Genomic DNA, 27568 nt, shown 5'->3' on the forward strand with positions numbered 1-27568 from the left:
CTCCTACAACCCCGGGAAGCTTTACTTCCGTGTAGCAAGGTTGCATGCCTCTCCACCACTACTTAGGGGGAAGAAATATTGAATCCAAGTGGAAATCAACGCGTGTTTAGGATGGCACCAGAAGGATTTGTTTGGCTGAGAATGCTCGCCTCCGCGCCCTATCCACCCTCGTTCCCACTTCAGACCCTTGATCCGGAGCTTAGGACTTGCGAATGAGTCCCCATTAAACTTTTCCCTCGGTAGCCTGTTCAGGGTCAGCTCGTGGGAGAGAGAAGGAAGGAAATAAGGATCTTCGAGAATCCCGGCTGAGGCAAACTCGAAGTGTGTTAAGTCTCATGGATTTCAACGGTAGATGTTTGCAGCGGGATCCCCATCGCGTCTGTGCGAAATAAAATCCCATTACTAATCAGTGTCCTTTGGACCGCAGCCCTTAGCCAGCGCTTAACCAGCGCCTAGTATTACTCCGAACTACGGTAATTCTCATTGTGTTCAATGGGGCTTACTGGGTCAGAACCAGAGTCAAAGGATTCTGGAAACGAGGTAGAAGATTTAATCAGTTAAACACCCAGATTATCCACAGAAGGGAATATCAAACAAGCGATTGTTAAGATCGTTTCTAAAAAGGGGACGGGGCTGATTTGCAGAGCCCAGGATTCTTACAAAGACCCAGCTAATCGTGTGTGATATTCAGGCAGATCACCGTAGCGCTAAGTATCTCCCTGATACCTAAATAAGCGAGTCCCTAAGGAGCCTCAACAGGTCTTTAAAAAGTAAAACAAAAACAAATACGGAACAAAAATGCAGATTTTTGGATCTCTCGTAAATGCGTGTCCCTCCGTCCTTTGTATCGGCGCAAAACTGCGCACCTTCTAACCCGAACAAGTCGCCTTCGATGCGCCCAAGTAAGCGAGTTTAGGGCCACGGCGAAGCACAGCGTCAGCTATTGGCATAATTTCGTTGTAACACTAGGGGAACCGCAGGCGTCTTATTTATTTCCTTTCCAACACAGTACAAGATCTCGCTCAGGCGGGATCCCGTATCAACGCTCCGCTCCACTGTGTGGGCTCCGGCGCGGGCAATTAACATGCTCTGTCTCTCAGGCATTGGAGAGGAGAAACGCGGACCGGCAGCGGCCCCTGCAGGCCATTGCCTCATTGCAGCAAAGGCTTTCCTCTTAAAGGGGAAGTTGCTCTTAAGGTGGACTGGTCCGAGTAGCAGAGCTCTACTACTACTACTACTACTACTACTACTACTACTACTACTACTAAATAATAGCAAAATCCCTTCATTCTCAGCAGATCGTTTTCATTACGGCTCGTCCGCGGTATTGATCCACTCCAGGAATCTACCCGTCTCCTTTTAATCAGAAGGATTCCCTCTTCCGCCGCTCCCGCCCCGCGAATATCTTCAGATATCCGCACGGTTTGCATTTCCCTCTGTTTTTATTGCTTTGATATGGCATGTGTTGCTGACTTTATTAAGTTGGCTCAGACTGTTGCTTCCCTTTCCCTTCAATCTGATGTAAGTAAATCAATAAGGACAGATATAATACGGCGGGGAAGGGGATGGGGGGGAAGGAGACCGGAACACAAGAGCAGAAAAACAGACTGGTCGCTTCTTTATTCTTGTTTAGTCTTAAAGCAGGGAAATTATAGAAACTTGGCATTTATATAACGCTTTGGAACAGTCATGTTGCAGAACTGGAATCCCCCCCCCATCACCCCTGACCACTAGCCATGCTGGCTGGGGCTGAAGGGAGCTGGAGTCCCCCAGCCCAGCCTTAGAGTGCCCAAGGCACCCCACTATAACCAACCTGGTGCCCTCTAGATATCGTCGGACTCCAACTCCCATCAGCCCCACACAGCATGGCCAAAGGTCAAGGATGATGGGAGTTGTGGTCCAGCAACATCCGGAGAGCATCACCTCGACGACCCCTGACTTTTCCTAGACATCCTCTTCATTTAAGAGCATGGCACTGTCGCGCCCATGTGGCAGAAGATGGATGGGAAGTAGTGGGCAGAGGGTGGCTCCAGCAAGGCCAGTTTCTAGGGCAGGAACGAGGGGCTCCAGCTGTGGATTTTCCCGGCTCACAGCTTGCAGTCCCGGCGGCTCTGCTCTGCTATTCTGGAATAGAAACATCATTCGCCTGCAGATCGTGTCCTCTTCGTCTCACCACGACCCAACCCTTAATGAAAACGAACTTTCTCCTGCTGCTGCTCCGGCGTGGTGTAGTGGTTAGAGTGTCGAATTAAGGACCTGGGAGACCCAGGGTCCGGATCCCCACGGGGCCATGGAACACGCTTTGGGCTAGTCAGGGCCTCTCTCTCCTACCTCATAGGGTTGTCGTGAGGATTAAATGCACGGCCCCTTGAGCAGCTTGCAGGAAAAGGTGGGATATAAGCGCAACAAATGAAGGATTAATCTCGCGCCCCGGCCAAGGTTCCGACGCAGCTTCCACCGTCCACGTAGCGAGCTTGCCACCGATTTCGGACGGGTGCCAGCGGGGTATAGACGGGGATCGGCATTAGTGGGCTATGGAGAAGCGCGTCCCTCCGTCCCAAGCAGGTAAGCCGAGGTCAGGAGGCACGCCCAGGAAACGAATCGGGGAGCTGAGTCTTGTGGAGGCATCGACGAGGACGCGAAGCTAAGAAGAGCTGGTGCAGGATCCTGTTTTCAGTCCTGGGTGCCTGTGGGGAACACCGAAGCAGCCCCAAGCCCTCCCGCCCCCCCCCCGGTTTCCAACGACTGGTCTTCGGCAGCGTCCGCAACAAGTCCAGACCGACGCTGGCATCGGACTCGCGAGGAAGTCCTTCTGAGAGCCGTGGGTCTTGCTTAAGCTGGGGCAGGATGGCAGTCTGCCCCAGCGAGAATCAGGCTGCAGAACCAGCCGCAGAAGGAGCCACACAGCGCGGCCAGCCAGCTGCTCCTCCCGGGGACGCGCTTGGTGGACCAGCCCAGCCCGGATCTCCACGGCACTCGGCACCCGCTGCCCTCCCCGGCCCCGACAGCTCCCGGTCGGTCCTGAGCGCAAGCTCGGCTGCCGGGACCTGGCGGGTGAATTCCCCCTGCCGACGCTGCCTCCTTCCGTGGGCAGAAAGGATGGGCGAGGGCCAGGCGGCTCGCTGCCGTCGAGCCAGGAAGCGGGGCAGCCGACCCGCGCCAGGCGAGAAAGATCCGACGCCGCCGAGATGCAGGAGAAAGCAAGCAAGAAGACGCCGCTGGTCCTCGCTCCTTGCCTGCGTCTCTGTCTCTCCCCGGCTGCGCAGCCTGCAGAAGAGGAGCAGCGCGCAGGCTGCTTCCCGGGGCTGCGCCAGGGCTGGCACTGCGCCAGCGGCTGAGCGCTCCGGGGAAAGAGCAGCCGGCCCCACTGCCTCCCTCCCACGCTCGCTCCCGCTCCCCCCAGAGCTCCGGCGGCCAGTTAACCCTTTCCGGACGCCTCTCGCCTTCCCTGGCACCCGCAGAAAAACAGCCCTGTGGCACGTCGATGCTGCTGCTGCTGCTGCTGCTGCTCCCCCCCTCCCGATCCTCTTGGATTCGTGCCAGCTCCGGCGAGTTTTTAACGAGCATCTCAGCTGACGCGAACAAGCCGCTGCGTTGGCTGCAAAGCGTGGCTGGTGTCCCTAAGCCTTCCCTCGCTCCCTCCCCACTTTCCCCTCTCGCCTCCTGACATCGATCAGTTCCAGGGTTCCTCGGCCTCGGGACACGCAGGCTAAGCCATAATGGAAAGAGCGCCTCTGGCAACGTACTGAGTGCTTTCCCTTCTCTGTATGAGCCGTAGCCTATCCTACGTATCGACTTGGGGCAAGGGTCGGGGGATACGGTCGCATCGCCAGGGTGTGGGTCGCACGCAGCTCTCTCAGGACCAAACCACGGACCAGCTTCCCTTTCAAGGGACCGAACCTCTTTCCGAGGCTGACCCGTTTTTCTCCGCAGGCGAAAGAGCGGAACTGAAAGTACATACAGTAGTTACACCACCTCAAGTGCCCTCCAGTCGTTTCGGACTATATTGTCCATGCTGGGTGGAGCTGATGGGAATTGTAGTCTAAAACACCTCGATGTCCCCCACTTGGTATATTCAGGGAACAAGAGCCTAGAGACCATCACCCTGATGCTAATAGCAGTTTGAGAACAAAGACCTCTGCAGGGCCAAAGTTCCTCATCCCTGGCCTAATAATTCTCTTTGAACAACTTCCCTCTTCCAGGAGAATATTCCATTTTGCAGGGGAAGTATGCACTGAACACATTTCTAAGGCTTGTTAAAAATGATAGGCAGCTAAAATCTGGATACCCGGAGAATATAAAGTGTAGTGGAGTCCTAGGAGCAATTGACACCACAGCTAAAATAGTGAAATCGTCACTGGATTCAGTTGCTTTGGGTTCTGCCTTTTGCAAAAAGAGGATCAGACAAATTCAGGGAGGACAAGGCTATCAATTACTCTCTCTTCGCAGCTCCCACCACTTCTAGTAACTGGTATTTAGCAGCAGATTGCTTCTACAATGGAGGTAGAACATAGACACCATAGTTAGTAGCAGAGGGGGAGAACAATGGTGCAAAACTTCAGCAAGGCAGATAAAAATATACAGTGAGCTAATTGTGAAACAACTGTGGAAATATCTTTGCCTGATGCCAGAATGATGTCAAAGTTGGTCCCAGGAGATCCTCACTTGGGTAGGCCATATCATTATCATGATTGAAAAGGTACTCTGTATTCATCACCTATGTTTGGTGGGAAGGTTCCAGCAGACAAGCTGTTCAGGGCTTTATAGGTAAACACTGACACTTTGAACTGTGCTAAGAACCCAAGGGGTAGATTAATACAGGGGAGCTGTGATCTGAGTGCAGCAATTGGTGGGTTTCTTCCACTCATTTATTTCCCATGGAAAATCTTCTCTTGGGAAGGGAACTTGGCAAAACCAGTGGCAAACTTCTCTTCTAAGAGCGCCAACAACAACAACAACAACAACAATGGATGGGCCGGGGTTGTTTTGCTGCCTTCATGAAAGGACTTATTCTTTCTCCTTTGGAGCCATATGGGCACCAATAAGTGACAGTGCAAATCAAAGCAACCACTTACAATGTCCCTACAGGCTTGACTTCTGCTGAGTCAGATTTGATGGGGATTCTTGGGAATCCTACTATAGTTTTCTTTTGATTCCCCCCCCCCAAGCGCGCGCGCGCGCACACACACACACACACAGTTGTATGTCCTCAGCATAGGAGATTAAATGGCCTGTGATCTGTCAGGCTTTACTGTGGCTTGGTGAGTAGATGGGGAGTTTGCTTATTTCTGCTTTTCTGTTAAAAAAGCATTGCAGACAAAACAGTGCTACTTTTTGTAGTAGCTACTACCTCTAGCTACTGTAGTAGAGTGCCTCTGATACCCATCCCACACAGTCAGTCTAAGCCGTTACCATGACCAATGGTATCAAAAGCCCCAGAGACATCCAGTAACAGTAACAATAACAGTAACAGTAGTAGTAATAGTAGTAGTAGTAGTAATAATAGTAGTAATAATAACCCTCCCAGCTTTCTTCATGGCATTCAATGACCACCAGACTTTCAAATTTAATTTTGCAACTTCATTATGTTACATTGCTGGCTACTCATGCAGCAACTGGAAGAGGATTATTTAGTTATTTTGCATTGCCCACATTTTCCTGCAACAGTTCCCCCCTGAACTGTACCTAATAACTGAGCTTCATCCCAGCCTGAGGTTGTTTCAGAGAGTCCCCCCCTCCCAGGCCCCCCTCCCCACCTTTAGGAAAATGAAAGGGTATGCACTGCAGGGTGTACATGGGCATTACACACCTGTAATTAATCTAACGAACTGCTGGTAATGTGAGCCCCCCCCCAAAAAAACAACCTTCATAGGTCTACAGCTGAAACAACAATTATTTGGCAGTAAAATAAACGTCACCCCTTGTGGTGCCCCCAGACGTACAAGTGAATTACAACAAAGTACATTCATGGTGTGCGTGTATGGTGCTAGGACATTCCTGCTACATCATTTAAATAAAGGGCCCGGTGATAATTGATGCGCCAGGGGACTGTCAGAGGGGAGCATGGCACTCAAGAGATGAAAAGGCTCGGCTGCCTCCACGCCTCCTCCCCCCACCTCGAAAAACCATGCGATTCCCATTAACCCTTCCGGGCAGCTGAAAGTCCTCTTCTGTGATCGGGAAAAATAAATTAAACTGAGTTCCATTGCTCTTTGCTGTTTAGTGATTTGTTATGAGTTGTGTTGTCGTTTTTTAAAAAGCGATTGTGTTATTTTATAACTTTTTAGGTCTTCTTTTTCTCTTATATTTGATTTTGTTGCAAACCGCCGTGCGGCTCGTGCAAAGGGCGGCATGCAAATGAAATCCATACATTTTGATTGAGTCTGCCGGAGTTTGGCTTCCCGTTCCAAAAGAGCGGAGCTCAGGCTTTTTCTGGCCGGTTTCCATCTAGAATTCCAAATATTCAGAGGCGCTCAGATTGCGGGGGGGGGGCGGGCGGGGGGGGCGGGGAGCATTGGGTGTGAGCTGGGGAAATACTGCTCTGTTGCTATTTCCAGTCTAATCGTAAAATCACTCGATTTCACACATTTTAACGACCTCCTTACAGAGCTGGCAGATGGGGATCTACTGGTAGATAGCAGAGTGCTTTGCAGCAGAGCAGCAAAGATCTTGGCTTCCCGCTGCTTAACAACAGCAGCAACAGAAAGCTTCCAATTAGGCTGCAAAGGCGAAGGGAGTTTAAGCTTAGGGGGGAAACCTGGAGTGGATTTTTGTGTGGGAGAGCAGTGAGCTGAGTTCTGGAACCGAAAACAAATTCCTGGACTGTGCATGTGCTCGGAGGCAACTTGCTCCTAATTCTAAGAGTATTTTTTCCACCTCTCCACTATTTTGCATCTGGCTTAGGCTGCTGGATTTTGGGGATCTAATAAAAAGAAAGGAATAAAAGAAAAGCAGATGCCAGAAGTCTGTGCTGGAATTATTCCACTTCACTTCTGACAACAGTTGGCAAATTCATTTAATGTGATCCTGTAAATTGTGGGCATCCTACAATTTTGAGCATCACATGACAGGACAGATTCTGAAATAAATATGTGCTCTCCCAAGCCCACACTCCCAGCATGTTTGCACTTCTGTGTCTCAGCAACACGTATGCTGGCTTGGTTATGTCCACAGAGTGGTAAATGACAGGACCCCCAAGGACGTTCTCTATGGGGAGCTGGCTTCAGGCACCAGGCCTGTTGACAGAGCAACTCTGTGTTACAAAGGTAAAGGTAAAGGGACCCCTGACCATTAGGTCCAGTCGTGGCCGACTCTGGGGTTGCGGCGCTCATCTCGCTTTATTGGCCAAGGGAGCCGGCGTACAGCTTCCGGGTCATGTGGCCAGCATGACTAAGCCGCTTCTGGCGAACCAGAGCAGCGCACGGAAACACCGTTTACCTTCTTGCCAGAGTGGTACCTATTTATCTACTTGCACTTTGACGTGCTTTCAAACTGCTAGGTTGGCAGGAGCAAGGACCGAGCAACGGGAGCTCACCCCGTCACGGGGATTCGAACCGCCGACCTTCTGATTGGCAAGTCCTAGGCTCTGTGGTTTAACCCACAGTGCCACCTGTGTCCCAAAGGTGTCCTCAAATGTGACATGAAGGCTGGCAACATCAATTCTGCAATGCTGGAACCCCTTGCAGATGACTGCAGTGCCTGAAGATAGTTAGATCCTGTATCCACAGCAGTGGCCAGAGGAGGAATGACTGCTGGGAGGAGTGCAGATATAAGAAACAGCATGGTGCATTTGCAGCAGCACAACCGGACACCTTCATCTGCCCCAGCTGCGACAAAACATGTCATTCCCATATCGGTTTCTACAGCCACAGCAGGCGCTGCAACCTTCCAACAGCTTGACCTCATCCCTAAAGGTGCACTCCTCCATTGTCTCTAGCGACAGATGGATGCCAACAACAACAACAAAATGATGAAGGATACAATCCTATGTTTGGGAGTAAACCCATTGAATTTGGTGAGACACATTTCAGAGTAAACATGGACTGTGCTGTTAAAAGAATGGGAGTTTAATAACACGGGAACAGGATACATTTAGCAGATTTTGGGGTTCAGATCAAGAAACAAGATTCAGGAAGCCATATAGGAAATGAGATCATTTTTTCCCCTTTTTCATTCTCTTGGAACCTTCGTTCACCATGCTACACGCACTGTGTTTTTGAAAGTTTCTATTTCTTTTAACTAAGAGAAAAATTTCTGCAGGTCTGGAGAGCTCCCCAAACATGTGGGAACATTGTCACATTTTTGGTTGGCCCCATTATGTTTCCAAACTGTTTGGCAAGGGACCACCTATGCCCCATATTAGAGGAATAATGGTCATAAAGTTCTATGGAACCACTATCTCTGGAGACAGTATATCACACACCAATTGTTGAGAAGCAGCAACAGGAGCAGGAGCCTTTCTGTCTTGCCTGTGGACTTCCTACAGTTTGTCATTTTGCGACATAGATCAGGTAAAAGGTAAATGACCCTTGGACGGTTGAGTCCAGTCCTTAGTTGATCCAGCAGGGCTTTACTTACATTCTTATATTAGGCAGGCAGACAGGGGTGGGGAACCAGTGGGGAGCCTCAGGCCTGCTTAGAGCTAGAAGGAAGACAGGAAAGGGCAGACTGAGCTCTGCTAAGGATTTTGGCTGCAGGAAAGAGCATTCAATACATTCTTTCTCTGCCCAGCACGCACACACAAAATTCTACATGTGCATGTCTAACAATTATTTAACCCTAAATCTTCTTTGTAAATAACTGTTTCAATGTTATCAAAAGAGAAGTTTGAACTATAGTAAATGGGTAATTACTACTGATAAAAGATGGAAGGCTGACAGTAGTTGGCTTCAAAGAACTTGTACCTCTCCAGTTACAAAGCCGATTAAAGACCATTGAGGCCACTGTGTGGGAATGTTTACAGTGGAATGTAATGCCATTTGAAATACCCAGTTTTAAGTAAATTAGTACAAAAAAAATGGCTCTGTTTTAAAATCCAGTTGCCCATAAACTTTGGCCCAAATCATCCATCAACAAACACACAAGTCATTAACTCTGCCTGGGAAAGTTTGTGTGCTGCTGTTGACAGACATGTTATTTTAGGTCCAATTCCCATGTTTTAAGCTCAGGATGTACCTCTAAACTTTTCTAGTGTGTGCCACATATCTAGTATAAGCTGCAGCATTTCACTTGACAGGTTCAGCATTAATGATGGATTACAACCCTCATAGCTTCCGGCCAGAGTCAATGATCAGGGATCCGGACCAGATCCAGACCTTTAGAGGCCCTAAGCATAGAAAAGGTTGTGGTGCCCCCCCCATGTAATTCAAAATAAAAACAATACTAAATTAAAAAAATGTAAAATAAAACTAAAACATAGATTTATTGCAACACCTGACAGGATCTTATTTCCTTGCATCACTTTGATCTGCATTAGTTGGATGCCCCCTAGTTTAGGTGAGTAAAAGTAATAGAAAGAACAGAAAAATGGGGGAAGAGTGTGTAATGAAGTCTAACAAAGGCCTGATTTTCCCCATGAAAAATGTTTTTTAAATAGTGAATGTCAAATTCTTAAAAGAAAAAGACTTCTCTTTTTTGTGACCCTGCTTTGCTGGTGCCCTAATGATGTGTTGAGATTGCCTATTAGGTAATCCAGCACTGTGAGGGTTGATGACAGTTGGAGTCTGACAACTGAAGGGTCACAGGCTAGTTAGCCATGCTCTAGACCAGCCTTTCTCAACCCCGGGTCCCATATATTGTTGGATTACAAATCCCATCATCCCTAGCTAGCAGGACCAGTGGTCAGGGATGATGGGACTTGTAGTCCAACCACATCTAGGAACCCAGGGTTGGGAAAGGCTGCTCTAGACACACACACACACACACACACACACACACATTACTCACCACTGTGGTGATGGAGGGAAACAATGCATGTAACTTGTAGATTTGGCCTTCAGCCTAGTATAAAGTTTTTGATATGAGTTTTCATTGAAATGAGGCTGTATTTTAATGTTTTAATGTTGTATTTTAATCTTGTTTTTAAGTTGTATTTCAATCAATTTGTTTTTATATCGGGTGTTAGCCGCCCTGAGCCCGGTCTTGGCTGGGAGGGTGGGGTATAAATAAAATTTATTATCATTATTATTATTCTAACATCAACATTCAGTAGCACAGTTTCAGAGAACGATACAGAAATACCCAGACCACTTCAAGCTGCACCCATCTTGTAATCAGAGAAAGATTTGGATCCCAAAGCAAGCAAGCCTGAAAGTATTCAGTTACTTGACCTTTGAAGGGAACTTGGAAATGCAGGCTACTGAACCATTTCAGACTTGCATGTTTTTGGATTCTCATTTTTTCTGATGAAGACCTGGATGCAACTTGAGACTGCTGGGGCTTTTCATATGATTTTCTCCATCACGTGTGGTTTGGCACTCAGTTACTGACTACTGATTTTCTGCTCTGTGTCTCAGTAGAGTGCAACCCTCCTGCTGGATTGCATTATGTGTCTAATATAGTGTAGTGTGGGGGCACAGATAAATGTATTAAGCGGCACTAGTATTGTGTAGGCAGCCACGAAAATATTTGACCTTTCCCTAAACATGAACACACAATACAAGCTTTACTGGAGCAAAGGAAAATGAATATGCACTGAAGTGGCTACAAACAGTTGCTATTGTGTCTATAAAGGAGAAATGGAAGGGAAGTTTTGGGAAGGGACCTTGACTCGGTGGCAAAGCATATTCTGCATGCAGAAAGTCTAGTTAAAAGGATGAGGGAACCTTTGATGGGAAATACCTCTGCCTCTGCCTTGGGCCCTGGATGGCTATGCCAATCAGAGTATACCCGGGGTAGCCAAAATGGTGTCCTCTAGATGTTGTTGGACTCCTAACACCCATCAACTCCAGCCAGCATGGTCAATGGTTAGGGACGATGGGAGTCCATCAACACCTGAAGGGTGCCATGTTGGTTAGACAATCAGAGTAGGTGCCAAAGAGTTTGACCTGGTATGAGATAGCTCTTCAGGTTCCTATCAATAAGGGTTTAGTTTATTTTTCTATTCACATAAAATTGAGGTAAGGGTCAGTAACCAGCAGACCATGGACCAAATCAGCACCCCAAGTCATGCCTTCTGGCCCCTCCTCCATTTAACAGTCCCAGAGTGAAAAAGGAGGTGTGGATGAGTTAAATCTGCAACAGTAATACTTTGCAGCAGGGCAGTTTCACAGTGAAGCCCACCCCTCCCACTTTTTTTTGTCAAAGTAACCAACTGGCAAGACTAATTGCTGATCAAGGTGTTGGATATCACACAATACATGTCTGTAAATATTGGTAATATTTTCTAAGGTGCTCACATATTACTTTTGATTATACTTATTTTTGAGCCGCATTGTGTACAGAGTGTCACAAAACGGGAGCATTTTTTTTTTTTAAAGGGAGACCATGTTTTGAAAATCAAAATTTCAAGCTGCTGGATTGTTTCTTGAGAGATGTAGCAAAAAACGATAGTGATGGACGAGCTAGCTAAAAGCCAGAGTAATGTGGTGATTTTATAGCCGTATTCTTTAGGAGTTAATGTAGTTAGATGTTCATCTAAGAGATTATGAATTGGAGAGAGGGGATGTTTTCACAGGCCAAAAGTGGTTTCTGGAGAGCAGCATAAAAGCCATGTGGAATAAGCCATAAGAGCTCATAATTTCGCCATAAGTGCACAGTCAAAGATAGAGCAACATGTTTTATTCTGTTAAAAATGGACAGTGCATGTCAGCTGCAAGGAGCTGTTTTTAAGAGCTGTGCTAACATAATAATAGCATTTTAGAGGGAGAAAAGGTTACATGGTACATAAAGGCCCTCACAGCTGCCTAACAAGTAGTCTTCAGAATACTCACAATTCTCAGGTTCAAGTCATTAATGCAATTTTACATTCCACTTCAAGCGTGAGGGACTGTGCAGTTCACAAACTGTTCAAGTGTGTGTACATGTGCCGGAGTGTATTTATTCTCAGATTAATGCGCCTAACATGGTTGAAGAGCAACTAGCCCCCCCAAAAAGAGATGGGAATGGAAACAAACACACACAAAGCAATGCCCCTTTTTTCTCCATACAGCAGTTTGGTTCAAGTATCCAAGTGTGTTTCAAAAGCACACCAATCTGAGCAACAAGGACATGTCACTGGATTGTGTCACTTCTAAGGTGTACACTCCTGCAGTAATAATCACTAATGCAGTGAAACGGATCACAGGTATGCCATCCTTGAGACCCCCCGAAAACTAACCAAACCTATTGTTGTCTGAAAATGGGTGTGTACAGTGCCGCTGATTTGAATGCTGAATGGAACACAGCAGTGGGCAGCCTGAGTTAGTTCTATCAGACCTGGGTGCCTGCCCAGAAACCCTAGAGTGAGAGACTAGGGTGATGTCAGCCAGCAGGTTCAAGGAACCCTATTTGTTGTGAGATTTGGGGGTTGATCTGTGAGTTTGTTTGGACCTTGGGTAAGAGCCATGGTAGATGGGTGGAGGCTGAGACATGCTGAGTGGTGAATTGTGTCAGAAGAAGGCATTTGTATCTGTGTTTATTTATTATTGGTTTGTATTAATGGTTTTATTGTGTGTTTTTGTAACATTTTTCTGTTTTTCTAGTGTACTGTACACCACTTCTGTCTGTCTGTCTGTCTGTCTGTCTGTCTGTCTGTCTATCGGTATAAAAATTGCTGAAATAGAAAATGGCATCTAATCTATATTTCTTGTTCTCATGTCTACACGGGAAGGGCTAGTTATTTTAACCCCCTCTCAATGGGAACCCCCTCCCCCAAATTAAAATATCTTCCTTTTAGATAGAAATCAAACTCCCAATTAAATAGTCATGTGGTTTTGTTCCACCTGCTTAGGATAATCCAGATAACAAAGAGCAGATTTAGCCAACAAGAAATTAGAAATGCTAGAACCATTTCCCAGCTATTAGTTTACACAGACTACAGCTGAGGAAACTAGGTGAAGCATCTTTACTTTCTCAATGAAGAATCAGAGGAGAGAAGACCAAATGCAGACATCATGTTTCAAACATTCAGCCAAAGAACTATAACCATATAATTGAGCGTGGGGAGCACATGACATTTTCCAGCTTGAGATCTGCATTCCCTTGTTGGTAACCTGCTGGAGGTCACCTGCCATGGTGGGTGGGGCCCCGAGGCAAAAGTGGATGGAGCAACAGGTGTAACTCTTCCTTTTGTAGGGTAGGTTGCAGTTCAGTCAGAGGTTTCTACCCTGAAGAGGGTGCTGAGCAAGACTGGCTAGGGGTTGTGTTCCAGGGAGAGTTCAAAGGAGCAGACAAGAAGGCCAGGAAGCTTGCATTTGCCCCTTGGTCCTGAGGTTCCCCACCTCTGATAGAAACCTCATCTATACTCTTCAGTTGGTCTCCATTGGCTAGTCTGCTCCTAATTTGTACCTAGCAACTGAGCCTCCAAAAGTATATATCTGGAGAATGAAAAGGCAACTGACTTCATTGTGGGGGAACCTTACAGTATTGCTAAATTTATAGGACAAGGGAGTATGAGAAAAAGACATAATTTGTCACCTAAATGTGTTTTCTGGGTGTTATTGTTACCCTCTGCTCTCTGGGTGATAGTTCAACATTTTTTGAAGCTAAGTTTTCCAGCTCTTAACTTTTTGATGGATTTTGGAAAAGTATGTAATTCAGTCACTCTCTAGTGAATCTCTCTTCAAACTCTCCCACTCAACGTGCCCCAAGAGGAGAGCATCCCCATCTGGGGCATACCCTGTACCAGGTCAAGGGAAAACCCAGGAGAGGCTCAAAGGGTTATCAAGTAGCAACCGTGTGTCAATAGCGCCATTGTTCCTCTGTTCGATTCATCCCATCTGTCATTCAATGGAAACCCTACCTCCCATTCTTACATTATTAAAAGACATTCTCAAAAGATCCCTTTACAGCCCTCAGAATTATCTTTTCAATGCCCCCAAAGCGATCCCAGAGTGTTATCTTGAAAGCATCTGAGCTGCTTAGCCCGTCTTTAGATGCTTTGCAAAGAGTTACCTGTGTCTAGTCAATGGCCATGAAGGAAAATGGGGTGTTTAACGTGCTGTTCTGGCAGCCTGTTCGGAAGGAGACCAGGTGTATTCTGCTCTTGGCATAAATTTCACTTCCTTCTCCTCCTGGATTACAACAGCTGCTTCTCTGATGAGCTCCAGGTGGCAAATCTTGATAGGCCTGGTACCAACCTGTTAATATCCAAATGAAAGAATAAACCTCTTTACTGACAGCCCCCCTTCTTTTTCTTTTTAATTAAGCTTTAAACTGGGGCAGAAGGCCTTACAGAGCACCAGGCTCTGTGTTAATAATGCTGACTTTAATTATAGACAGAGGCATATCTACAACAATCTCTCACACCCTTGGCAAGGAGCTAGATCGCCCCCTTGTCCCTTGTGTCCTTGTGGTGCTTACTTTTGAGTAGACATGCACAGGATTACACTTTAAATCACATCAGCTGCCCCTGCTTAATTTGCTGCTCAGCCCACAGAAAAGGGAACTTTAGGAGTGTTGGATTTGAAATGGTTTCATTTTTAAGGCTGTTCGCTTAGGCAGCTATCATTCTTATATTGTTTGGCGTCTGAAATAAGAGGCAATAGGGTTGCTGTGTGTGACGCTGACTGGCTGTAGTGAAGAAAAATAATAATGATTCTGTATACCTGTTTAAAGGCATCGGTATATTTATTGTTCTCTCCTAGGCCTGAACTCTAGAGGATGTTGAGCTCGGAGCTCTTTTTTCCTTAACAGTTTTGTGGGCTGCACTTAATGTTGGCTCTCTTGCATGCAGTTTAAAGGAGAGGTTAATGGCCGTGATTGTAGAGGAGCTCTCCTTCCCCATGGAGGTGAGAGACAACTTTGCCTTTTGTGATGTGTTCCATTGGCCAGTCTTTCAAAGGGTTAGGGTGTGTCACTGCAGCTGCTGCATCAAACAGATTAAGTTAATATGAACTTCAAAACTAGCCCTGTCCTCCTGTTCACAAAACACTTCAAACACAGCAAGGCATGTCATCTCCCAGATGATTGAGGCTAATCCACTTAATCTGCCCCCCTCCATCTGAATGCAAACTACTGGGACATACCCAATTACATCTCTTCAGTCAAAACAAACTCTTCATTCCAAATACTTCAGTCAGTTTTTAATAAGAGCTTTCCAGCTCTTTGCAAGTATCAGCCAAGCTTCCTAACCCACAAAAATAGCTCTGGGAACACTGCAGGAGATGGGGCGGCTACACTCATTTCTGGCAGAGTGCCTGGTCCATTTAAAAAATATTAGGCCACTTCCCTTCAGAGTTTCTACATGTACTTAAGAGCAGCAGTAATGAAACCAGGGTCATCTGTTGGTGAAATGATTATTTTGTCCTCAGTGTCCCACAGATGCACCTGAGGTTTGAACACTCCGCCTTGCCTTCATTATTTTAAACAGAGTTGCACAGATATGTAATTAAGGAGGGAAATATGTCCAGCCCTGTCTAGCAGCAAAACAGAAGCAGACGTGCAAATATCTCATTTTGTAATACGTCCAGGATTGTCTGGACTCAGTTTAGTGAAGAATTAGCTGCTTTGTACTGCAGCCTGAACAACTGACTAACAGCGCTCTGAAAGTTGATATTTCAAGTTCCCTTGGGTATTGGCCCAGCTGTAGGTTGACTGCATGGTCTTGATGTGAGCAATACTCCACCAGGCTTACTTCTGCTCTGTGTTAGGGCTGGCCTTACCATTAGGCAAAGTGAGGCAATTGCCTCAAGCACCTGGCATGTGGAGCAGCAGATTAGCACCCACAGCACCTGCTGCTTGCCTGCACTGGCTTGGCTGGCCCTGCCACTGCCTGGCAACACCTTTGCTCCCCTCCCCTCCCCTCCCCCCATTTCTTACTCTAGGAAGATCAAAGAGGGTCCTTCCTCGGAGACAGAGTTCTAAGCTGGATAGCCATGAGACTGCCTGCTTCATGCTGCCTGGCCTTTCCCAAAGCAAGAGAGGGACATGGTGGGAAGCTAAAGCAATGGCATAAAAAGTAATGGTAGTAAGTTGAGGGAAGCTGCCACCATTGCCGTGGGGAGTATTAGCCATGAGGGCATCAGCAGTGGTGTGATCTCTTGCACTGACCCTGCTCTGTGTTTTCCAACCTTTTTCACTCCTGTTCCCAGATCCTGGTTCTTAGCCTTTACTCTGGTTCTCCCTAGTACCAGCTGCCATGTTTTGATTGTCCACCTCATTTCAACTTTCTCCTGACCTTGGCACTACCTTTGTATAAACTCAGGTTCTGCATGTGAGCTTCCTATAGGCATCTGGCTGGCCACTGTGAGAACAGATTGCTGGACTAAATGGGTCTTTGGCCTGATGTAGAAGAACTCTTCTGATACTCTTATGCCCACCTCTGATCTAAAGCATTTTGCAACCATGAGATAAGAGAATTCCTCTGTGCTGGTGATCCATGGTGGGGTTTTTTTGAGTAAATTTATCATAAATCAGTAGTGCCACCACATGCTACAGCCTATAGTAGACTGCATCTTGACTCCTTCAGAAGAAGAATAGGATCGTTCTTAGCTGTGAAGGAACAACTTGTGATGGCAAAATAGTTGTTTCTATCAGCTGCAAGTCCTACTCAACACCCCCAAGAATTTTGACAGTGATCTCTATTGCAATGTCTATTGCTGTTATTTCGGTATCTTGATACTTTAATGTCTTTAAGCCATTTCTGCTACCACTAGATACTTGTTTTACATAAAAACATATCATCTTAAATTCTCCTTTTGATAATTGTTTTGCATCTTCTTCCCCTTCTGTTTATTCAGCCCTGACACCTGGCTTTTTATTTGAGTTGATGATATGCCTCTCTCTTCCATGTCTCTTCAGAATCCGGAAATTTTTTTTTATATGAAAAAAATCCCAATTGATCCCTTAATGATCACATCAGAAACATCAATGAGGGAACCTTTCATAATATGTCTTCCTGATCCCACAATTGTCCCACCTAGCAAATCTCCCTTTGATTTCAAAGGAAGTACTGAGTCTAACAACTGCAGGATTATTAACAGTCGGCTTGTTTCCTCTGAGACTGAAGCTAGTGTTTTCCTTGAAACTAGTTACTGAAAGTGGTACTTCTAGAGAGGTTTGTCTGTGCTCCAACACCATTTAAAGTTAATTGGCTGGCATTGTAAATAAGAAAGCAGCCCTACAATAAGGGTCCAACGCCATGAGATAATATAAAGGTAAAGGGACCCCTGACCATTAGGTCCAGTCGCGGACGACTCTGGGGTTGCGGCGCTCATCTCGCTTTATTGGCCAAGGGAGCTGGCATACAGCTTCCAGGTCATGTGGCCAGCATGACTAAGCTGCTTCTGGCGAACCAGAGCAGCACACAGAAATGCCGTTTACCTTCCCGCCAGAGCAGTACCTATTTATCTACTTGCACTTCGTGCTTTTGAACTGCTAGGTTGGCAGGAGCAGGGACCGAGCAATGGGAGCTCACCCCATCACGGGGATTCGAACCACCGACCTTCTGATCGGCAAGCCCTAGGGTTTGTGGTTTAACCCACAGCACTGTGTCCCTTATGAGATAATATACTGTGTATCAGTGAACCACTTACTGGAAGGAAAAGAGGTCTCTGCTGAATCAGCAGACAGTGGGTTTGTGAATATCATGTCAGTAGGCACTAGTGGTGGGATGGGCATGGCACCAGTTACAACCCATGCTATCCAAAGGGCTCTTTTGCCTCAACAGAGTTCTAAGGTGACCAATATTCTATAACACCTTGGTCAGTGTTACCTGCTGCTGAGTCAGATCTGTTCTGTACAATACAATTGGTCTAACCTACCGTAGGTCATTGATACACAACTGAAGGTTTCTGGCATTTATATTGCATTACACCCAGGGCCAACCCACCTATAAGGCAAGGTAAGGCAACTGCCTCAGATGGCAGTATTCACTGGGGTCCCAATGTAGATCTCTCCCCCCACCGCCGTTTTCTGATCTAGATCTTCACTCACCCCCTTCTTCCCAGGCACAGAGGTAGGAGTCTACTTTGTGGCTCTGTTCCAGTGCCAAAATGTATTGGGCCAGCCCTGATTGTACCTATGGTGGTGCATCTTCAACGCAGTTCAGATCAGCTCGTATGACACCACAGAACATTCACAAACATTCCAGTTGCTCAACAAGCAAGGTTTAAGTTCCTATGTGGGCAGGGAATGTTGTCCATTAGGCTGTGACTAAAGCCTTATGCTTTGTGGGGCAGCTTGAGAACAGAGAAAAGACTCCAGGAGGAAGGGGAGCTACAAGATAGGGAGCCCCAGAGACAAGGTGAATTAGACTAAGAGGAATTTGAAGGAAGCATTTCTTGAGGAATGCAGCAGAGAAGACAACAAATTGAAGAAAGCAGGGACTAATAAGAGGAGGGGCTCTGAATAAATATCTAAGTAAAAGGGAGCTGTATGATATCTCTGCTTTCACTGTCACATTGTGACCTGGCAGCCCAAAGGAGCCATCACCCAGGAGCTAGGGTTGGAGTGGGCAGAATCAGCTTCACATATTAATTTGAAGTCACCAGATAATTCTATGACTCCAGGCTTGTTGTCCTTTGGCATGGTGCTAGGCCCTTGGACCATGTGCAACACGCAGAAAATGAAGTACAAAACTTACCTTTGCAAGCCACTTCTGTTGTCAGACCAGACGTTTGTCTGGTCCCTGCTCTAGCAAAGCTATAGAGCTGCAAATTTCCAGATGGTTTCATTCTGATAGAGGATCCACAACCATAGTATGAATTCATGTCTCTCCCCCCTCTATAGTTACAGTGTATTGAGAGAAGCTACCATCATTTTTTGCCAACAAAGGTCCGTATAGTTAAAGCTATGGTTTTCCCAGTAGTGATGTATGGAAGTGAGAGCTGGACCATAAAGAAGGCTGATCGCCGAAGAATTGATGCTTTTGAATTATGGTGCTGGAGGAGACTCTTGAGAGTCCCATGGACTGCAAGAAGATCAAACGTATCCATTCTTAAGGAAATCAGCCCTGAGTGCTCACTGGAAGGACAGATCCTGAAGCTGAGGCTCCAATACTTTGGCCACCTCATGAGAAGAGAAGACTCCCTGGAAAAGACCCTGATGTTGGGAAAGATGGAGGGCACAAGGATAAGGGGATGACAGAGGACGAGTTGGTTGGACAGTGTTCTCGAAGCTACAAACATGAGTCTGACCAAACTGCAGGAGGCAGTGGAAGACAGGAGTGCCTGGCGCGCTCTGGTCCATGGGGTCACAAAGAGTCGGACACGACTAAACGACTAAACAACAACACCATCATTCTTTAGGTTTTGTTTTTTTCTTCTGTAACAACAACCAGCTCAGCTAGCCCTGAAATATTTGAAAATCAATGGACTGCTAAATGTATTTATTTAAAACCATTTTACCGACTTTCATTAAAAAATAATACCAGGGTGGTTCACAACAGAGAAATAAATGTATAAAACCAGTACTGATGGCTTTTCTCTGCTTCCATAGTTGGATGCAGCAACGCTTCTCAATACAGTTGCTAGAAACCACAGAAGGGGAGAGTGGTTTTGTGTTCAAATCTTCCTAGGGGGTTTCCCAGAGGTATCTGGTCAGCCACTGCGAGAACAGGATGCTGGGCAAGTCACTGGCTTCATCCAGCAAAGACTCTTGTTAAGTTTCCTTCATTGCAGGGGCTTGGACTCAGTGACCCTTTTTTATGTGGGCTTGCCCTAGGAGTGGTGTCCAAACTGTTTTCAAAGAGGGCCAGATTTGATGAAGCGAAGGGCCGTGAGGGCCAACCAAAGGGCCGACCAAAGTTGTTAACCTTTTTTTAGGGTTGAGGTTATTGAGCTTTTTTTAGGGTTGAGGTAGTTGAGGGCTTTTTTTTAGCATTTTACCCCAGGAAATAAACTGACATAGGGGCTGGATTAAGCTAACTGGCAGGCCGAATTAGGCCCCTGAAACGGACTTTGGACATGCCTGCCTAGGTGTGGGCCACTATGGTCTGACCCAGCAGGACTCTTATGATCAGATGCTTAAGTTCTGAAGATTTTACAACTATACTGTGGAAAATAGTAGAGGATTTTATCTGACTTTTTAAGCCATTTCAAGTCTTTTGAATGTTGGTTTTTTTGGGTTTTTTGCTTTCGTGACTGAAAGAAATATGTGAGAACATGACTGCGGAGTCTACTTTAGGTATAAAAACCAGACCTCTGGTGACAGCTGTTGACAGCCTTCATAAAGTAGATACAGTTTGCTTCTCTTTTTTTTTATTCCTAGACAGTGACATCATAAAGGCCAGAGAAGACTATGACAGCAGATTATACTTTCAAAACTGGTTTGGCTCGAATGGAAGTAATATCAGCTCTGAAGTATTTGTTATGGGTATGAATAGCACAGGGAGACAAGAGCTGCATCAGAACATCATGTGAGCATAAAGTAACTTCGAGTGACAGTTTGGAATGCTAGTCAAAGGGTACAAATCAATAGAATATCTGGTACAAAGTGTTTCCTAGTGGGAGAAGTTAGAATTAGATTACAAAAGTGGCAAAGCTAGATGCAGACTAGATAAGGGTGTAAATCACAATGCAATAAGCTAGATCTTTGAACATCCTCTCTCCAATGATTGATGAGTGATTAGAAAAATAACAATAAAAGATTTCAGATTTGGAAATGATTCTCAAAAAAGCAATACATTTTTCGTCCAAGTATGTGCACCGGTGGCTATGTGTGCTTATTCTTAATATCCACCAGATGGTGCCACTAATCAGCAGAAGTCGTGTGTGTGTGTGTGTGTGTGTGTGTGTGTGTGTGTGTGTGTTTTAAAAGCATCTCAGCTCAAGAGCTACGTTTCCAGTTAGGCTATCTTTGCAAAGCTCATCAGATATAAGGAACATTACAGTTTCCAGTCCTTCTCTGACCGTGGAACACATATGCTATTACATGCAAACAAAAGCTTTTGTTTGATGTGCTCTTTGCTCACATTAGGCAAGTTAATAGCTGCTCCTCATTTATGCAGGACAAAAAACATAAAATGGGACTTTCAGCCTCTGAAATAAAATCATACAATTGTAGAGTTGGGAGGGACCCCAAGGGTAATCTATTCCAACCCCCTGCAATGTAGAAATCTGAACTAGATCATACATGACGGATGGCCATCCAAATACTACATTATTCTACATACCAAATTATTCTACCTCCCACCCATGCGAAGCAGTGTTATAAAATGACATTATAATAACTCTAATGAGCACAATTTGCTGCCCCACCACAAATTAAATAACAGTTGCCTTTTAATTTAGGGCAAGCTTTTAGAAATGTCCGTTACAACACTCAACTGGATCATTTCAGGGGGAAGCTGGTTGTGTGGCAGCTGCCTTGAAGACAGAGGAAAAGGAAACACTAGACTGGGAAGTTCCCAATCTTATTTTATTTTTCCCCCCTTCCGCATACAGAGCAGACCTCCCTGTACCTACTCTCCTCTAAAATAATCCGATGGGGAACCCTAGGAATGGGCCTGTAATATCAATTAGGATATAGAAAAGAATGAAATGCTGGAAAGGCAGGAAGTGTGTTCAGAAAAATGGGTGAGTTTTCCAAACTGAAATCTGGATTGAAGAGAGAGCTATGGTCACTCACAAAAGGGCTTTCTGCTAGCCCAGTGGTATCCCTCCCCACCCCAGTCAATGTCTTAAATACAGAGCTTGGGGAATAAATTGTGTCTGTGTGTCATGTGGACATTTGGAAAGATCTGTTATTGGTGTGAAAGGAGCATCCTTGCAAATTTTACTTGGGTGGACTACAACTTCATATCTTGTGCCTTAAGCACACAGCATGGGTAACATGGTGAGTTTCCATTTAAAGCAAAGGTTGGAAAAGTTAAACTGAATTGTGCTAGTGTCCCTACTCCTCACTATATGCCAGAAAAGTAGACCTGCACAGGTGATCGTGTATGCTGAGGTTAATGTTAGGTATGTGTTCCTAAGAACTTCTTAAATGTATTTTATTTGATTTTTTTCTGAACAAGAAGGAATGTCTTGTGGCACCTTAATGAGCAACAATTTGTATAATAGCAGAAGTCTTGGTGAGGGGTTTGTGTAGATAGTGAGGTCAGAAGAAAATTAACTACATACAGTGCTGACTGGCAATAGCATCATTAATACTGAATGTTCACAAAAGCAATTCACAATAAGCTAGAGACTTCTATTTTAATCTCCAACCTGTGACATATTCACTCATCTACTGTGTTTTTCATTTGAATGACATACTCTCAGTGACTGTGCTTAATGCTTCATGTGTCATGTTTAATGACATCACCAGGACCCACCCCTGTGACATCACCAGGGACCATCTCTAGCTCTCAGATTTGGGCCTAAAATCTCAAGATCTGGGATGCTCCTGACCTGGCAGCCCTAATCAGAATGCATCTGGTGCAGATCTGACCCACGAAAATCAGCTGTGTCTTCAGCATGGTCTGCTTATATAATCTTTCTCTCTGGCTTCTCTGAACCCACGTCCTTTTTCAGATGATAATCAGTATGGTATACATCAGGGCTGAGCAACCTCTGGCCTTCCAGATCTTGTTGGGCTACAGTTCCCACCATCCCTGACTATTGGCTATGTTGGCTGGGGTTGATAGGAGACGGGAGTTCAAGAACATCTGGATGGTCATAGTTTGCCCACCCCTAGTATAGGATATACAATATTATTAATGAATATGCCTTTGAGAGTGTAGTTTCCTTTGAACTTGTTGCATGTGCTCACTAATAATGGTAATTTTTCTCACCGTAGCCCAAGTTTACCCCACTTAGCTGATTTTCTAAGAAATCAAAGAAAGCTCTGTTTACTACCAAACTTGCAGGGACTGCAAGCCAACTTCCCAGTTGCGTGTTGTGAGGGGCATTTCTAAAAGCTTGCCCTAAATTAAAAGGCAACTGTTATTTAATTTGGAAAACCCAAAATTTTGTCATTTTTGAAATAAAAAAGCATACACTGGTAGCTTATTTGAAGCCTTTTATTTTCCTGTTGCACTAGGAACACAACATTCTGCCAAAAATCCATCCTCTAGCTAACAGCACTCTGTGCCAACTGCTCTGGTTTGCCTATAAAAGAGGCACAGTGTGTGTCTTCCCCTTGAAAAATATATAGTGCTCACAGATTTTAATGACTCGGTGAGAAATTGTCATGAACTTACTCCAGAACCCTCTAGATATTAGGGTTTGTTCGCCCGAGCTTTTCAATCATGGACTTTTAACATACACAATTTGTTTACTGTGCTGTTCCTCCCTCTCAGATGTTTCCACTGAGTCTGCTCTTTCATACTTTTGTTCATTCGATTAGTTTCCATAGTGACACTCATTTGTGAAGTTTAGAGTTCCCTCCTAGCAGGTTCTCATAAATGCCAGTTACTGATCACCGGGGCTTGTGTGCCAGGTTAACGAGACAAAGTCAGCCTTATTTCCAACACTTTTCATTGTATGTGAATGTCTGTGTCTTTATTTCATTTTGCATTCGTTTGAGAAGGTTCTTTAGCCTTTGAGAGCCATTCCTTTTCTGAGGCAGTTTTGATGGATAGAATCCTAACTGGATTTCAGCTGCTGAGGCTGTTGAACTGGGCGCTGTTACATACATTGAAGGAATTTCTCTTTAACCTCTGCTGCATTCTAAAGGGCACTTTCCTTTAACTCAAGTGCAAAATAAGTGGTTTCTCTTCTGTGACTTTTCTTCGGAACTGAACAGCAGCTAAAGAGTTCTCTGTGCACAGACAACATAAATAGAACTTGATGGTTTGGAAACTGTAACAAATCATGGACAGTATGTGCATCAGAACATACCTATCAATACTGCATTGCTTTGAAAGGGATAGTAACATATGAAGAACCTGCTAGATCATGTCAATGGCCCATCTAGTCCAGCATCCTATTCTTACAGTGGCTGAACAGTTGCCTCTGGGAAACCAGCAAGCAGGATTCAAGCCCAAGAACACCCTCCCCACTTGTGGTTTCCAGCAACCAGATGCACATTCTGATCTGCATTTGAGTGATCTGCATCCCTATCTCTGTTCCCATATAACTAGTTAAGTGGTAACATCTTGTTTGCACAGTTGGGTTGGGTCCTGAGAGCATGGAAATGTTTTTTTCTCCTGGAGTATATATTTATTCTCCTGCCAACCTAGCAGTTCGAAAGCACATCAAAGTGCAAGTAGATAAATAGGTACCGCTCTGGCAGGAAGGTAAACGGCGTTTCCGTGCACTACTCTGGTTCGCCAGAAGCGGCTTTGTCATGCTGGCCACATGACCTGGAAGCTGTAGGTCGGCTCCCTCAGCCAATAAAGTGAGATGAGGGCCACAACCCCCCAGTCGGCCACGACTGGACCTAATGGTCAGGGGTCCCTTTACCTTCATATATTTATTGTAATACTAGGGACTGCACACCTGTGCGCTTTGCTTGCCAGCCCCTGCCATTTTCCTCACACTAACTCTTCAGCTTCCCCTTTTCACCCCATGCAACTACTAAGACGATCCTTTATCTTCCCAACCCAATAACTGAAGCTATTTCTCTCTTCTATCCTGCACCCCTGTTTTTACCATCACCCCCATGTCCATGCCTCTTCCCTCCTTTTGTGCAACCCCCTGTACACAAACCACCTCCATGCTAAACTCACATGACTCAGGACCTCATTACCTTAAGGACTGCATCTCCCCATACAAACCAACCCAGACCCTATGCTTTCCCCCCAAGGCACTTCTCTGCGTCCCCACTTCCCAAAAGGTTCAGAGGGTGACAACATGAGAATGGGCCTTTTCTGTGGTGGCTCTCCATTTGTGGAATGTTTTCCCCAGAGAGGCTCACTTGGCCGCCATCATTACATGTCTTTAGATGCCAGGCGAAAACATTCCTCTTTACCCAGGCTCTCAGCCACTAAACAACTATGGCCTTTTAAACATTGGGGGGGGGGGAACGACCTGTTATGACTCTTTTCTGTGATCGTTTTATTGTCTTTTATTTTAATTTTATTGTCTTCTATTTTTATGTCATATATTTTGTCTTTTAGATAATTATGTAAATTATGTTTTTAATGTTGTACACTGCCCTGGGAACATTGGATAAAAGGAGGTATAGAAATCGGATGGATGGATAAACCTCCTGCATCTTCCTTCACCCACACATTGCAACTACTAAGTACCCTTTCCACCTTCTGCCCAGTTGTGATGCGGCACTCCAGATTCTTCAATGGGGGCTGTGTGATGACAGCTAACAAATTTATCATGGCACAAACCAAGGGTGGTTAGGCCCTTGGGGCTCAAGGACCACATTCACCCTTAGCCAACCCTCTGGGCACTTCATGCACATTGTATACACCCTGGCTCAAGGCCTCTGTGCTTTGATGACAAGTCATGGGTCTGTCCCAGTTTATGGAGTGAGTCCCTGATTCCAACAGTCCAGCTACAAAAATAGCTTGTTTGATTACATTACAGGTGATTCCAGAGACAGGGGCTGATACATTTTCCTTTAAAAATACTTTTTCCTGGCATTTTGGATGCAGAAGACTTCCAATGTTTATTAGAGTAGCATACCTTGCCTCAGTTGGATCAAGCCTGGTTTTCATTTTACCTAAGCTTCAGGAACTCAGTGGCACAAACTTTTGCTTTAAGGTTGTCTTTGTGATGCTTGAACAGTCCTCCTTGGAATGTTGGCCTGAGCTGAGCTTGAATGGAAAAGGATTCTTTCCTTGAGATGTTGCTTCTTTCAGTCCAGAACATCAGTGCCTGGGACCTTGTCCTCCTGGGATACTGAGTGTGAACAACGACCAGGTTTCCAAATGTGCCCACAGGTCCCAAAACAGTGGTGAGCCCTCATCTACCTATTGTATCACAGTCATATTCCATAAAGAAATAGCCATCACACATAGTATCCAGTAGGTGCTCCCTCTACAAACACTGTAGTCCAGGCAAATCTTTCACTTCAAAACTCAATCTATGGATGCCCCCCTGCCTAATTTCTGCAAGTAGTTGCTGCCATAGATTTTTAAGGGAGTAAATTGGGATGGCAGCAATGATGCAGAGTAGAAGCTACTGCTGCTCCTTACTTATCCACTTCCCACAATCTCCCCCTGCTAAGCGAGAGGTGGTCCGCCATGACTGTGAGGACAAAGAAGGTTCTGTGGTGGAAGGAGGACCACATCGAGCCCCTCAAAACCTGATTTCTTTGCTTCATTTGTGTCTGTGTCTATCTCCTTCTATCTCAAAATCTGAAGTTTCCTTGGCTGAATTGTAACAGGCTCAAACAAGGTTCGTCTTCTTCTTTTTAAGCAAGCAGAGAAGGCCCTGGGTGACTTTTACAAGAAATTCTGCAGAATGAGAGAAGGAGAACAGGATGATTTTGAGTAAGCAAGGAATAGCTGAATCAGAGGTAGTGATGGCTCCTGAGGTCAATAGGTATATGCAAGTGCTTCTCTCAACCGAAATATTACAAAGAATGACTTTTTATAGAAGCATTTGTAGAACCATTTAGGCTGCAGTTCTGCTGACAGTCAAAGATATCTGGGTCCCATTAAAATCAATGAGATATACATGCACAAAATGTACTACAGCATAGTGATTTGCATATTTCAAGGAGACTGAATGTACTTCCTGGCCTCCATTTAGAACTATTTTGCTCAGTATGGGTGAGCTAGAATGAACACAGATGAAAAGGGAGGGGGGAAAAACTTCCTCAGGCATCTGTCCTTTTCCTCCTTTATATCTTTCTCCCTACTATATGCATTATCTTCAAAAAATTCTATTCCTCTCTTCTGTTGAGTTTGCTGAGCAAAGTCTAATATCATTTCCCCTTTAAAGTATCTCCCTAGATTGTTCTACTTTTCCTGCCCATGTGATGGTATCTATTGCTGCAGTGTGTATGTCACTGTAGGGATAAAAAATACCGTAAGTCAATTGTTTAGTTCAACATGATTCTTAATGTACTTGACTGCAATGCTGACTCTTCTGCACAGTCTCCAGCAGAAAATATTGAATTATTGACTATTGGATAAGCCTTGATATTCAAAACATTACTCTTGCATAAAAGAGTGCAGGTATAGTACCTTTGTTCTCTGAAGTTGCTGGGCAAGATAGCCATGAAACTCTGTGACAAGGAGATGAGCTGCATGAAGAAAGTTCTGTAAGGCATTGGAGGGCTGAACTCTAGGAATTCGGCAGCAGATTCCAAACTCCGCACCATCAGGACAACTTGCAGCAGGAGGAAATGTCTGGCCTGATTTTGTTGCTTCACAGCAGCACCTTGATAATGGCAGAAAGGAGAACCGCAGGTGGTGTGTGCTAACGGGGTCCTGCTTGCCTTATATAACTGATAACTCTAGCTTGCTTCTTATTTTGAGTAATTTGTCACCTAAAATGGCTGCTCTACAGGCTTCTGAAGGACTCACTAAAAGGCACGGTGGACTTTCAGAAACTGAGTGCCTTTTCCACCTGCATTGGACTATGTTACCTTCCTCTTGCAT

At 45.3% G+C, this 27568-nt stretch overlaps 1 protein-coding gene and 1 long non-coding RNA gene across 2 annotated transcripts in view; one reads left to right on the top strand and one right to left on the bottom strand.

Moving 5' to 3' along the window:
• Positions 1-18184, bottom strand: part of LOC308459315 — a 29794-nt gene extending 11610 nt beyond the window's left edge. Inside the window, exons 1-2 of the long non-coding RNA XR_013977994.1 lie at positions 18073-18184; positions 14092-14276 (exon numbers count right to left, since the gene is read on the bottom strand). This is a non-coding gene — a long non-coding RNA (uncharacterized lncRNA). The remainder of the gene's footprint in view (positions 1-14091; positions 14277-18072) is intronic.
• NEBL (nebulette) overlaps positions 1-27568 on the top strand; it is a 179149-nt gene that overhangs the window by 7890 nt on the left and 143691 nt on the right. The window lies entirely within an intron of this gene.

The sequence above is a fragment of the Podarcis pityusensis genome (genome assembly GCF_964106645.2).
Source record: "Podarcis pityusensis genome assembly, chromosome: 12".
Classification (NCBI taxonomy): Eukaryota; Metazoa; Chordata; class Lepidosauria; order Squamata; family Lacertidae; genus Podarcis; species Podarcis pityusensis.